Consider the following 12,414-nt stretch of genomic DNA (forward strand, 5'->3'; position numbering starts at 1 on the left):
ATCTAAGTGTCAATTCTGTGCACAATACTGAACTCTACCTCTGTTCATATTATGCAGATAATCTAATGGTGAGTCATGATACACAGTCAAAGGTTGTGCAATGGTGCAGTCTTCTTGTTGACTGCCTCCTATCCTTGCTGGTGTATGTTTTGCTGTTACTTTGCTCTTTGAGAAACGAATTGGGTAATGCCTGTTTAACATAATGCGTCTTCTTCCCTTTGCAAACATCACGTGGGTCTCTGAGTTCCATAGACTGGATTGCTGCTGTAGCAGCTCTCAGGAATTACAGGGATAAAGAACAAAGAACAAAGGAAATTTACAGCCCAGGAACAGGCCCTTCGACCGTCCAAACCTCAGCCAATCCAAAAGTACTGTCTAAACCTGTCGGTCAATCCCTAAGCATCTGTATCCCTCTACTCCCCACCTACTCATGCATTTATCCAGACGCATCTTAAATGCATCTACCGTGCCTGCCTCAACCAGATCTGCTTGCAACGCATTCCAAACGCCCACCACCCTCTGGGTGAAGTACTTGCCACGTATATCCCCATTAAACTTTCCATCTCTCACCTTGAAAGCGTGACCTCTCGTTATTGAATCGTTCACCCTGGGAAAAAGCATATTTCTATCCACCCTGTCTATGCCCTTCATGATTTCAAAAACCTCAATCAGTTCCCACTCAATCTCCTTTTTTCTAATGAAAATAAACCGAACCTACTTAACCTTTCGTCATAGCTAGTACCTTTAATACCAGGCAACATCCTCGCAAACCTTCTCTGCACTCTCTCCAAAGCATCCACATCCTTTTAGTAATGTGGCAACCAGAACTGTACACTATTCAAAATGCGGCCAAACCAATGTCTTGTACAATGTTAACATGACTTGCCAGCTGTCATACTCAATACCCCGTCCAAAGAAGGCAAGTATACTATATGCCTTCTTGACCACTCTATCCACCTATGCAGCAACCTTCAGGGTACAATGGTCTTGCACTCCCAGGTCTCTCTGCCCGCCAACTTTTCCCAAGTCTCTTCCGTTCATTGTATAATTCACTCTAGAATTAGTCTTGCCTTAATGTATCACCTCACATTCGAAGGCTATGGATTCCACCTTCTGCTTTGCTTTAGAAAGGAGACTGAATTGAGTAGTGGGTGTTTCTCATGCATTTCAGCTCTCCAGCAAATCAGTGGGAGCGGTGATATTTTGCCCCGGAGCACATGTGCTTTGGATGTTTTATATTTGCTCTTTCAGAAACTATTAGACTTGATGCCACATGACAGCTTAGTTTTCAAATTAGAAATGTTGGGGGGGACTTGATGAGCCCTATGCAGATGGATTAGATCTTGGTTCAAAGCTTGGAAGCAAAAGGTAGGTACAGATGAGCAGTTCTCAGATGGGAGACGATTTGACAACAGAGTTCCCAAGGGATCTGTGGTGGGAGCCCTTGCTTTTTCTGATTTCCATAAATTATTTGGAGATGAGTATCGAGGGCAAAATCTGTCGGAGATAGGAAGAATAGTGAATTTTGAAGATGATACCCATCAACATCAGAGGGACATTGACAAGTTGGCCAATTAGGCAGGCACACCTGGCAGATGAATTTCAATTCAGTGAAATGTGAGGTAATGCATTCTGATAGAAGAAATATGGGTGAACAATACAGGCTGAAAGATGCAACATTGAGGGGAGCACAGGAGCAGAGAGAGACCATTAGATTCAAGTGCATAATTTTCTGACGTTGCCGAGCAAGTTGAAACAGTTGGTGAAAAGGCTTCCAGGATTCTTGGATTCTTAGAAAAGGCTTATAGGATTACAAATAGTATAAAAGGAAAAATAATGATGCAACACCTCTGTAAATCATTGGGCACACCACATATGGAACACTGTGTTCAGTTCTGGTCACTTTATTTAAGGAAAGGTGTTAATGTCCAGAACAGATAGTGTGAAGGAGACTTCCTACAATGATGCTAGGAATGAGGCATTTTATGTAGAACGAAGGATGAGATGGATTTGGCTTATTGTTCTGGGAGTAGACAACATTAACAGATAATCTTATTGAGGTACTCCTAAATATGAACAATTTTGACAGGATAAAGAACCATTTCTGTTTCCACTATTAGTATGCCAGTAATTAGTGATCGCAATTTCAAGATTGTCAGCACTTAGCTAAAAGTGAAATGAGAAGAAACTTCTTAGGATTTGGAATATACTGCTAGAAGAATGATTGATGCACATTCCATTGAGGTTTCAAAAGAGAGCCAGATATATATTTGAAACTAATGAATTTAGAGGGATTGGCAGAAAAGGCTGCAGAATGGACAAGTTGGGTAGTTCTTTTGGGAGGAAATACTGACACGATGAGTTACTTTGCCTCCTTCTGTACTGTAAAATTGTACGATTCTATTCTATGATGCTTATTCCTGATCTGGGAGACCTGTCCATGACAAATATGCAAAAGGTCATATAAATCATGTTAATCAATTTGTAAGGAAACCAGAAATGGGATTACCTATGGTGACTACAAAGGCAGATGCAGTTGAAAGATTAGCATAGCATTTGTGCATAATGGAAATATTCGAGATTTGAGGTATTCCAGCTAACATTAAATAGTACAGCTGATGTAGTATAAAACAGAAAAAAAGTATCAAAGATATAAATAGAACAGGACACAGAAGTCATACAGGGAATGGAAATTGTAACCCAAAGGATTGTAGTTTGAAGAGAAGGCATGAGAACGAGGATTGGACATGCTTAAACGAGAAATCTGAAAGGGAAAGTGAGAAAGAAAAAATAAGCTTCAATTGATGCAGTTAAAAAAAGAAATGAACCATTTGATTCGGCAGACTAATTAAGAAAATTCAAGACATGAAATAATGGCCAGTAAGAAAATGCTCAGGTTTGTACAGGCCCAATGGAAATTTGAGGAAATGAATGTGGTGGCATTCTTCATGACATTTGAGAAAATGACAAGCCTAATGAATTCGCCAAAGAAATCTGCATATTACCTGCAGATCTGCAGGGCAAGTTGACAGGTAAAGATATGTGTTTCACCATCAGACGAGGGTTTTAAAAAATGAAATTCCCATGCCAGCAGCTGTAGAAATGCACAACAGTCAAGCATTAGGTGAGGGAGTATTTTACCTTGTCAAGACTTCGTATGGAATTCAGAAGTTCTGAAGGAGGGGCACTGGACTCGAAACATTAACTCTGTTTCTCTCTGCACGGATGCTGCAAGGCCTGCAGAGATTCTCAAACATTTCCATTTTATATGAGATTTTCATCACTTGCAGCATCGGAAGGTAAGCGTAGACCACATCAAATACATTCCTGTCATTAATTCTCATGCGAAAAAAATCAACATTGCCAAACACGATTTCTTGTTAAGATGCTAACTATCCTTGAATAATCCATTCCCCTACTCCCCCCCCTCCATCTCTCTTCTGGACATATATTCTGTTGACGTGGATTTGTTTCCAGTGTTATCGAGGTATAAATCCCAAGTCTGTCTTCAGGAGACTGTGGTGTCCTGTTCTGAACATTACATTCTGAATGATATGCAAGTTTTATATGTGCACTCAAACCCTTTACGTTCACTTTTCTACTTGCTCCCATGAAAACATATACTTTTACTGGGACAGAGTGAAAGGATAGAGTTGTCTTCTGATACCCAAACTAGCATCTCCTCCTATTGTGTGTGGACTCTGTCTTCAATGATCACTGAAAAACTATATGTGTGTGCGTGTGGGTGCCCTCAAAACTGTCTCGTCGAGTGCACTGACCACTGTTGGAGTTCAAACATTGAATAAAAATATGGATACATTAAGCAGCGCTTTACAACTGTCAAGTATTCAGGTCCTGATTGAGGAACCATTCATTAATATCCAAAACATTTTAAGGCAATAAGATATCGGAGCAGAATTAGTCCATTTGTTGCCACCATTCTATCATAATTAGTATGGCACGTCATCCCATGCTCATGCCTTCTATCCATAACCCTACTTAACTTTCCTGATCAAGAACATAATTATCACTTTCTTTGATGCATTCAAGTACTTATTAAATTACACGGATTAAATGCCCTCTTGCTGAACAATTTCCTCCTAATCTCAGTTGTAAATGATTGTCCTTTCACTCCGTAGTTGATCCCTCAGATCTTAAACTCTCCTGCTAGTGGAAACATGTTATCCACATTCAGTCTATTCAGGCCTCTCAGAGTTCTACAAGTTTTAATAAGATCTCTTCTCATACTTCCAAACATCATCGACTGAAGACCCGAAGTCCTCAATGATTCCGAATATGTCAAGTCTTTCAAACTGGGATCATTCTTCTGAACCTTTTCTGGACCACCTTCAATGCCAGTATTCCTTAGGTTCAGGGTGCAAATCTGCTTGTAATAGTCCAAATGCAGTCTGACCAGAACTTCATGCAGCATAAGTCGTATATTTATGCCTTTGTAGTCAAGGCCACTTTTCAAAATTGCATTTGTCTTCTTAACTGCCAACCAAACCTGCATTTTAACCTTAAGAGCATCCTAAACGAAAGCTTTCAAGTCCCTTTGTATTTCAAGAATTCCAATAAACCTTTCGAATTATCGTCTATGCCTCTGCTTTTCCTGTCAAAGTGCATGACATCAAAATTCCCCACAATGTTTTACAAATCATTTCTTTACCCACTTGCTTCGAACATTCAAATTCTTGTCCGACCTCCCTATTTCCTCAACACTACTTGTCACTCCACCAATCTTTGTGTCATATCCGTCACTGTCTTGTTACATTATTAGTCTTCTGCTAACTAGCGTTTTATTGATGAGAGTCCTTTGTAATTCTGTAGTTAATAGATTCTAACTGTTTCTTGTTTATCTCCTTTCTTTCCAGCTAACATGCTGACGATTATCATCCTATCCCAGGGAAAATGTGGACTCTTCAAATGTGTCACTCATTGCCAGTTTGCTATGGCAATGGCAGATCCGCTTATCATTGTCATTGATTTGATACTGAGCAAACTTCCTATTGCGTATCATTAGGAAATGAAACTATTTTGATTTCCTGATCACATTCAGGTATTTATCATTCACACTGTCCTGCTTTATGTAGTCACAGGCCACTCTGCCTGGTTCACCCACACGTTCACCTTTGATCAATTTGTTGCCATTTGTTGCCAGAAATTAAAAAAAAAGCTAAATACCTAATGAAAAACAAAACACCAACTGTGGTTCTTAAAACAATGACAGTACTGTTTACTTTTAAGGACATTTTCGGGTACTTTATGCCAGTAGGTGTATACATATTAATTTAAAATCCCTATTCTTCTTTTGAACGATCTGATTCTCTGGTGTCAGTGGTTTTCACATCATTGGAATTCCTTCATTATATCCTCACTCCTCTTGTCCCGTTTATTCTGGTTTTGCTGCTCAATGCTTTAACTATCAGTCGTATTTTAGTGAGAAGCTGATCTTGTCAGAGACTTCGGAGTCGCAGCAGTGTTGAGATGCTTAGAGACCTCGAGATGGAAAGTCTCAATAAATCTGTCATTTTATAGTTTGTTATTTCAGGGAACTTCATTTTCTTATGGCCATTGCTCACAATGTGTTCTGTACGGAGATGAATGCTGAATTCTGGAAATTACTCTGACACATTAGCCCCGCTCCTTCCAGAATTAGAATTCATGCGCTAGCTTCTGAGCTGTGGCACTGACAACTTTATTTATGATATAACCCAGACTAAGTTAGAGAGCGATTGAAGCATGCACCAAAGTATTTGTTTACTTTTGGAGTTAAACTCATCAAACCATGATGGATTTCTTCTAACATATAACTACAATCTTACTGTTCCCAACTCTTCCCAAACTGTCTACCTTCTTCTGGTGTGATGTTTCTCCTTAAATGTGAAGTAAGAATATGTGTTTCCACGCATATTTGCTATACAGCTAACTTACTGGACTGACGATTTACAAAACATGGCTCTCTACGATATTTCAGACTGATCCATTCAACTTCTGGTGTGGACATTTTGCTCAGAAGATGGCACTAACTAACAGCATGGAGATCATGGCGGAACTGCATGAATCATGAGCCAACAAATTAAGTAAAGTGTGCTGTTCTGGCCACGTCATTACAAAAATAATTGAATTGCACTTGAGAGGTGACAGATGACTTTATACGTGTAAGTGGCCAAGACTGAAAAACTGTATAAATCAAGAAAAAAATGGCATGTTGGAGTTGTTTTCCTTGGAGCAGAGGAGCCTGAGTTGATCTGATTGAGATCTACAACATTGTGAGGAGGTGTAGGAGTGAATGGGAAAGATCTGTTCTCACGAGGTAGTAATGAATGGGCAAATTGTTAGATTATTGATAAAAATGAGAGGGAGATGTATATTGTTTTTCATCCACAACGTGTTCAGAGTCTGGAAACAATTGCCTAGAAACATTAAGACCCAACTAGTTTCAAAGATATCTGAATATGCAACTCAATGTCAAATACTGCATGGCTACATTTCAAACGTGGGGAAAAGAAATAAGCATAGCTCATTCATTATTTATGAGCACAGATAGAATAAACAAAGTGGCTTCTTTCTGAACCCAAACGCTTTATCAATGAACATGGATGCAAATCCACTATACAGAGGAACCTTGATTATCCGAATATCAATTCGCCAAAGAAGATCTCAAGGTCATGATAGAAACATTACATTAAAGAGATGTTACCAACACTGATCGCGTCTTTTGTTTACAATGATTAAAAGTGAACTTGGCTTACTGAAATGCTGCTGAGAAATTCTGACGGGGTGCGGGGTGGGCAGGTGGTGGGTCTGATGGGGTGGGGGGCTTTGGCTGGGTCGGATTGGATGGTGGCGAGGGCGGGGACGGTTGGGGGTGGAGTTGGACGGGGTTGGGGGCGAGGTGGAGGCAGAGGAGGGTGGGGGCTAACGCATGGTGTGCTGCTGCCTAGTTTGCTGAATGGGAGCTGTCTTAGCAAGTGCTTGCTGTGTCAATCCCATTGAACAGCTGGGGGGTGGGGGGAGGCGGGGACAGGAGGTAGGCTTCAGCAATGCTGCAGGTCCCTCACACACAAGTGTGTGTCTGCTCAAAAACAAATCCTGAGACAGAGAGAGAGAGAGCAAGGCAGGGAGAGGGAAAAAAGAAACTTCAGAAAACTCCAAACCACAGAGGAGAGGCATTGAATAAATTAACTGAATCATCAGTTGTCCAAACGAAATACTGCATGACCATCCCGTCTGGTTAATCGAGGTCCCTCTGTTTCCAGCTCCTACTGTTGAAATTCATCGATTTCTACAGAACTAAGGTTCAGGTACTGTGAAGACGAGCGAATAATAATCTGTCACCCATTTTACACAACAGTTGAGGCGACTTTCTGATCTTACTACAGACTACAAATGTTAGACTTTCTACTTGTCCAACTAAACTTGTCACTCTGCATTCACTGCCTCATGCACAATGAAAAGGTAAATTAGCCAATCACTGACAAGTCACACAGACTCACCACAGAGTCATTAAGGCATGACGATTTACAGCATGGAAACAGACACTTCGGTTCAACTCATCATTGCCAATCAGATATCCTAAATAGTCTAGTCCCATGCGTCAGGCCTTTGCCCATATCCCTCTAAACCCTTTCTATTCATATATCCATTCAGATGCCTTGAAAATGTTACAATTATACACACCCTCCACCACTTCCTCTGGCAGCTCATTCTATCCACGCTTCAGCATCTGTATGAACAAGTTGCCCCGTAAGTCTCTTTTAAACCTTTCCCCTCTCACCATAAACATTTGTTGTTTCGTTCTGGACTCGCCCACGCCTGGGAAAAGACCGTATACATTTACGCTATCCACGCCCCTCATGATTTGTTAATCTCAACTAGGTCACACCTCAGCTTCTGACATTCCAAGGAAGGACAAAGCAGTGGGTCAGATCCCTGTCACGACCTCAGGTCTTAAACCATCGTTTCAAGCTGAATCTTTCTTTATTCTGTACCAGTGTCAGTTGTTGAGCTTATGAAAGCCTGCGGATATCCTTTCAATATGTGACTAAACACACCTCGTTAACTGCTTAACCATCTTCCTTTGGTGTCCCTCTTACATAATTCTCACCTCTGTTCATTCCTGTAATAACTGGATATCCCAATGAGATGATCATCTCTGGCTCCTATACTATCTTTAAAAGACCAGTGTAAACCTGGACAATCCGGCATTGCCAATCACTAGGAATATGATGTCACAACATCTACAGAGCTACACTGTTCATGGTACATAGTTACCATTCCCTCCCTGATATTGCACATTCTCAGCCCAGTTTAACTACCAGGCCACACAGCTTTCCTGTCAGAAGCTATCTCCCAGGATAATTACCTTTGTAGTTAGCATTACTGTATTCACAATGTCCATTGCAGACACACATTTTGTCGTTATCCATGAGGGGTGCATTATATACAGGCAGATCCAAAACTGAGCTCTTATTAACAACTAGCAAATAAAACGAATAAACGCTCCACTTCCCACGCACAATGGAAGCGAAATATTCATATTGTGCTCAGTGACTATCCCAAAGTCCATGGTGGTCCTCTGCAGACAGTTCGCATCAATGATAACCCAGTGCCAGTCTGCTCCTGACTTTGGGTAAGGTGAAGTTTGTTAACTTAATATGCTCCTCATCATCCTCTTCCTCCTGTTTCTCAGCATCCAGAACATCACCTTATTGCCTGCTTCAAGTGCACAGGACAACATGCTTCAGCTTAGAGTTGTGCGAGGTTTAGGGTTAAAGTTAGGTTTAGCTAAACCTCAGCAGTATTTTGCTTTGTTTAGACTCTGCCCTGCCTGGACGTTGCCACGGTCAATTTCCTATTGCAGTTTGTGTTGGTTAACTGCACGTAATGACATGTAATGCAGATCGTGATGAACACTGTCAGATCGGGGCTATGACTGATCATCAGGTACTACTTCTCCACATGCACCCATATGTTTCCATGTCCCACTTTACCTTGCACTATCCCAATAACATATTTACCATAATCTCCCAATATGCAGAGACCCACTACATTGAATTTCACTCCCAGCTCTGACAATGCTGGTTCTGTATGCTTCCCCTGTGGGGACAACATGGTTGTCACTGCTAATAACCCATACTCTAACCACGTAGCCTGCTGTTCCCTCTGAAGCTCTACTGTTCTATTAACTCAGAAAAGCAAACTAGAAAGGAGCATGGTTTAGATTCACAAGTGCCAAACTGCACAGAAGCAGACTCTTCTGTCCAACCCGTCCGTGCAGACCAGGCATCTTATCTTGAAGTGGTTCGATTTGCCAGTGTTCAGCCACATTCCTCTAAACCTTCCCTATTCATGTACCTGACCAGCTGTATTTTTAATATTGTAATTGTGCTCACCTCCTCCACTTCTTCAGGCAGCTCAATCTGCAGAAACACCCCCATCTATGTGAGCTCCCTTCATTGCTCCAACCTGTTTGAACACCCTTATGTTTTTACATTCTCCATACTCTTCCACCTCCACCATGCACTGTCGCTACAGCTTCGCTCTGGCCTCCAGGATTTTATCTAACTCACACATCTGACTGGCTTTAACAGGCTGCTTATGACTATGATTCCTGACATCTCTGACCAGTGCCCTCACAGACACTTGGCTGACAATACACATTTCCCCCGGACTGCTGCTGCTGGTCTTACAGACAAGCCAATTCTCATTCCTCGGACTGTATTGCGACAGTTTCCTCATTGTGAGTGCTCGAAGTGGATGCTGCATCATGGACAGCCCTCTGGACTGCACACAGTGGTGGAAGGTACCAGGAATCAGCGTTTGACACTATCTACCAACTTTTGATCAGTATAAAAACAACCCTCCATTCACTTTTGATGAGAACCTTCCGATGAATGAACGAACAGAATAATGCCTGCACAGGACGCTTGCACATGCTGCAAGTGTTCGATTGACATCTCAGTGTGTGCTGTACAAATGAGATATCCGCTACTGTTGCGCAGATCCCTCATGATATGCACCCTGTCCGTGCACACACAGTAAATAAGACAGCACGTAGCGCCTTCAGGCGCTGTCTGAGGTGGCATGGGCACTAGGAGACATGGCACTGAATGGCTAAGCGTGGTAGAGCACAGCACAGCATGGTATAGCATATGGGGCACAGTGTGTGAGTGCTCAGAGGACAAATATACAGCCTGAGATGCAGTTTAGTCAAATCCGTGAGCTGGGTACCTGTCTATACGTACAAAAGGGTCCCTGCTGTACCCTTTCAATACTAGTTCCTTGTGTATTTTGCAAATGCACGTCTGGGATTCCAGAGTGGTCTTCAAGTAGAATGGAGAGGTGCCATGAGAGATTGGCAAAATAAAAGGTGACCACGTCAGTGGCTGTGGTGGGAGGGATGTATGGCTGTGCCCATGGATTGTACCGTGAGATGCTGTTGGTTGATGATTGACGTGGCGAGCTGCTTTTGCCGGGAACCCTCTCTCTTAATTCTATAGTAAGGAATCTCGGTATCGAGCGTGTTCACACTAAGATGCATGGCGATGAGCAGGGTCTCAGGACTCTATGAGTCCCCTGGAAATTTGTTTCTCGATCAACTGCAGAAACATAGTAGTGAAGTGCTCATCAGCTGGTCATACCATAACGAGCTTGGTCATTGCGTTAGAGACATCAGATTTGCAGAGGTGCTGGAGGAAGACTGTTTGGTGTATTCTCAGAGTAATCATTGTTTTCTCCCTCAGAGAGCCTGGTGAAGGAGATGTGTTGCAGTCACGGCCTCTTTTCTCTCTGAGACTGTGATGCCAACATCTATGCCTGCCAAACGTGCAAGAGAGAAGGTGTCACGTTTAAGCGATTTACGTTATTGTAGGTGAAAGCTACATTAACAGTAACATTAAAGTGTGCGTTGCACTGCAAAGACTATTAGATCTTAATCGACAGGCATCGATTTTGGCATTTACTGCAGAGAGATCCTAGTCCTCTGCTTCCAGTGCTAGGACAAGTGGTGGGAGGGGGTTGGGATGATGATGAAGAGACAGGTGTTAGTCACACCAGCACAGATTCTGGCTCTTTCGGACAATTTGGAATGAGAGAAAATAAAAGGATTGCAGTGAGCCAAAGTGTCTGCCACCTCTTTGACCGCTGATGCAGAGAGGTGGTAAGGCGACTCGAATTAGTGAGTAGAGAGTGCAGCAGGTTAAGAGGGGGCAAAGGTGGTTGGTGTGGATGATAGTGAGTGAGATAAAATGTTGCATCTGTAATCGATGTAATCTGGAGCATGAGACATGGTGGGAGGTGCATTAGTTAGCAGACAGAGTGAGCAAATGGTACCAGAAGAAAGTGTAGGCATTCGCATTGGCAGAGCCCAAAGGTCATTGACCTTTTTTCAGTTGTGGTCTTTCACTAGATGATTCAGACTTCACAGACTTAGGTATGTCCTTGGTCCAGGCACCAACCTCCTTAAGTATACGATTTCCTCGAGGTAACTGCTGAACCATGCAAGGCAGTTTCCAAAGACTGTCATTTGTACGATTTCACAACAAGGTTTTAAAGATGTTACAGGAATCTAGAATGCCAGGGTGTTTTGGGATAATCAGCCAGTGATGTATTCTCTCACCTACGGAGGGTGGGAGAATCCAGCCAGCATCATTCCAGAGGAGTGCAATAGGGTTGGTGGTTTCTCAGTGAGGAGGGTTTGACAAAATAGCGTGCAGCTGCTTTCAAAGTGTCATTGTTAGAAATCCTTCATGAAACACAATAAAAATAACACTTTCTCAAAACATGTTCGCATTTAGCCTTTTGAACATATTGAAGTTCAGTAAAATCTATCCTATTCTGGATGACAGTATCAAAATAAAACATTGGTTATTTTGGGGTTTAAATTTAAACATTTATACAAATGGTGATCCATTGAGTTGTGTAGTTTAACTATCAGATTATTGCTCTCATCACAATCCAAGCAGCGTAGCCTTCGTCAGATTTCAAATAATTGACTGATCAATTTTCTCCTTCCACAAAAATGTTACCAACTTCCAACATCATTTTTAACTTCGAATTCATGTAATGTTCTTCACAACAACTAACTAGTTTTTTTTATGTGGCTAGTAGACGCCGCATACTTATTTATTTAAAATTATGAGCGATCCCACTTAAAATCAATGAATCGCTATCCAGTTGGAAACTCCACTTTGATTCGTCCCAGCTGATGGTAAAACTGAACAAGTTTGATCTGAATGCAATGACTAGTTTCATAGAGCAACAGTTTTGTGTTTGCAATCTGGGTGCTCAGTTATTTAACATATTCATATGAGGTTGTCAATGTACAAAGTTGGAAAAGAAGCATCACTCCAAAATTCAACTTGAAATTTCTTATTCAATTGGCAAGTGCATCAGTGGTGATATTTTTGA

The sequence above is a fragment of the Chiloscyllium plagiosum genome, unplaced genomic scaffold (genome assembly GCF_037043375.1).
Source record: "Chiloscyllium plagiosum isolate Xiang-an unplaced genomic scaffold, Cpla_swu_hap1 HiC_scaffold_35, whole genome shotgun sequence".
In the NCBI taxonomy this organism is placed as follows: domain Eukaryota; kingdom Metazoa; phylum Chordata; class Chondrichthyes; order Orectolobiformes; family Hemiscylliidae; genus Chiloscyllium; species Chiloscyllium plagiosum.